The following is a 2851-nucleotide window of genomic DNA, read 5'->3' as shown; positions in this document are numbered from 1 at the left end:
GGAGCAATTAGCTAATCACACAACAGAGGAATGATAAGACTCGGACCAATCAATTGAGGGTTTGTTGGGGGTGCACAAGTTGGGACATTGACACTCGAAATTGCAACGAGATTCGATTGAATGCTGTGCAAATCGGTTGGATCATTATTTGAGCTTCGAATGATCTCATCAGAGTAGTGTATGCAGCTAATTTCTTCAGCCTCTAGCCATGTTATTCGTGATTGCTCTGGCGGTTTCCCTCCTGGCAAACACAGCACCGACTCATGAAACTGGCGATTTCACGTACAGTGGTTTCCGGTCAGCGAATCTGAGCCTAGATGGTTTAGCTGTGCTCACTCGCAATGGCCTCCTGAAGTTAACCAACGTGACCAAACAGAAGGTAAGTCATGCCTTCTACCCAGACCCCATCACGTTCAAGAACTCATCCAATGGCGCTGTTCACTCGTTCTCCACCACATTCATCTTCGCTATAATTCCTGAATATCCAACTTTGGGCGGTCCTGGGTTCACCTTCGTGATAGCTCCTCGTAGAGAATTTCCTGGAGCTAAGCCTGGTTTTTACTTTGGTCTCTTCAACGAAACGAACAATGGCAATGCCTCGAACCACATTTTGGCGGTGGAATTTGACACGGTTCTAAACACTGAAATACAGGATATCAACGAAAATCATGTCGGGATCGATGTCAATGGGCTCGTCTCCATACAATCTTTCCCTGCTGGATACACTGAAAACGACATCCAAGGCTTCAGAAACTTGACTCTGATTAGTGGTAAACCTATGCAAGTTTGGGTGGATTATGATGGTGTGCAGAAACAAATCAGGGTCACATTAGCTCCGGTCAATGTTGACAAACCAAACACTCCCCTTCTGTCTCTGCCCTTCAGTCTCACGCCGATCTTCGAGGAGACCATGTACGTTGGGTTCTCTTCCGCAACCAGTGGGCTCTTAACTTCTCATTATATCCTCGGATGGAGCTTTAAGGTAAATGGACAAGCTCATAGGCTTGATTTGTCTCAACTTCCTAGATTACCCCATGAGAAAAAGAAGCAGGAATCCGTTCTTCTCACTACTGGACTACCTTTCATATGCTTGTTCTTTCTGTCAATTCTAGTCTTTGCTATGGCTTATGCAATTCGAAAAAGAAGAAAATTTGCAGAGGTTCTTGAAGATTGGGAGCACGAGTACGGTCCGCATCGGTTCAAGTACAAAGATCTCTATGTTGCCACAAAGGGGTTTAGGGATCAGGAACTATTAGGAGCTGGTGGATTTGGTAGGGTTTATAAAGGGTTATTACCCACGTCGAAAACTGAGGTTGCAGTGAAGAGAATTTCTCATGAATCAAGGCAAGGGATGAGACAGTTCATTGCCGAGATTGTTAGTATTGGTCGGCTTCGTCATCGAACATTGTGACACTTCTCGGATATTGCCGGAAGGGTGAACTGCTGTTGGTTTATGACTACATGCCAAATGGAAGCCTAGACAAGTACCTCTATAACCAACCAAACGAGATCCTCAATTGGAGCCAAAGATTTAGGGTGATCAAGGTGTCGCATATGGCCTCTCTTATCTCCATGAAGGATGGGAACAAGTGGTGATTCACAGGGATATCAAAGCTAGCAACATCTTGCTTGATTCAGAACTAAATGGGAGGTTAGGAGATTTTGGGCTTGCAAAACTATATGATCACGGTACAAATCCTCAAACCACCCATTTGGTGGGAACTCTTGGATATCTTGCCCCAGAGAACACTCGAACTGCCAGGGCCACCACGAGAACAGATGTTTTTGCGTTCGGGGCGTTTTTGCTTGAAGTTGCTTGTGGAAGAAGGCCGATTGAGGCTCGGGAGGAGGAGGATGTGATATTGGTGGACTGGGTGTTTTCTTGTTGGGATAAGGGCAACATTCTAGAGGCAAGAGATCCGAATTTAGGGGTGGACTTTGTGGCGAAGGAGGTGGAGCTAGTATTGCAACTCGGATTGTTGTGCTCCCAATCTGAGCCAACTGCGAGACCAAGCATGCGTCAAATAGTGCAGTACTTGGAAGGGGATCTTGCGATGCAGGAGTTATCATCTCTTGGTATTTCAAAAAGTGGATTGACATTTGCGTATCACGAAGGTTTTAGTAGGTCTATCATGTCTGATCCATCTTCATCGGACAAGGCATTTTCACATATGTCTTCTGTCGGAGATTCTCTCCTCTCTAGTGGAAGATGAATCTTGAGCTTATTATATAAATTAAAAGCACATTTCATAGATCGAAGTAATTATCAAACTAGTGTTCTTATGCATCAAGTACTCGTAGTTTGCAACTTGTGAGTATATGTAAACAGTAATTTAAGATTCTATGGATTGAACCAATTTCTGCAGTATATACTTACTTACATGTTATTGGGAATGTATGCATTAATTTAAATTGCCTCCTTTGGTTTTCCCTTTTGGTCAGCCTCCAGAGTATAAGAGCAAGTCCACCTTTTATAAGGATTATTACTTTTTTTTTTTTTTTTAAATGCTTTGTGTGATATAACACGTGAATTTTAAATTGACACGTGAATTTTTATTCATAGGGAATTTTAGTAACACAAGTTAGGTACCGACAGTTGAAATTGCTTTAGTTTTGATTTGATCCTAGGAGATTCAAACGATATTTTCTCAGTAGTGTGTTCAGCGAATTTCTCCACTTTCTGAACATGTTCTTTGTGATTGATCTGGCAGTTTCTCCCCCGACGAACTTCGTACTAGCTCACGATACCAGCAGTTTCACGTTTCCGGTAAGCAAATATTAGCGTATGTGGTTTAGCCGCATTCATTGGCAATGGCCTCCTAAAAGTAACTAATGCAACCAAACAAAAGCA

The 2851-nt window shown here is 43.0% G+C and overlaps 1 pseudogene; it reads left to right on the top strand.

The window, feature by feature from the left end:
* On the top strand, window positions 1-2394 carry LOC104426447 (annotated as a pseudogene).
* The last annotated feature ends 457 nt before the right edge of the window (window positions 2395-2851 follow it).

The sequence above is a fragment of the Eucalyptus grandis genome, chromosome 11 (assembly GCF_016545825.1).
Source record: "Eucalyptus grandis isolate ANBG69807.140 chromosome 11, ASM1654582v1, whole genome shotgun sequence".
Classification (NCBI taxonomy): Eukaryota; Viridiplantae; Streptophyta; class Magnoliopsida; order Myrtales; family Myrtaceae; genus Eucalyptus; species Eucalyptus grandis.
The sequence above is the reverse complement of the archived record's forward strand: the minus strand, read 5'-3'. Positions and strand labels throughout refer to the sequence as shown.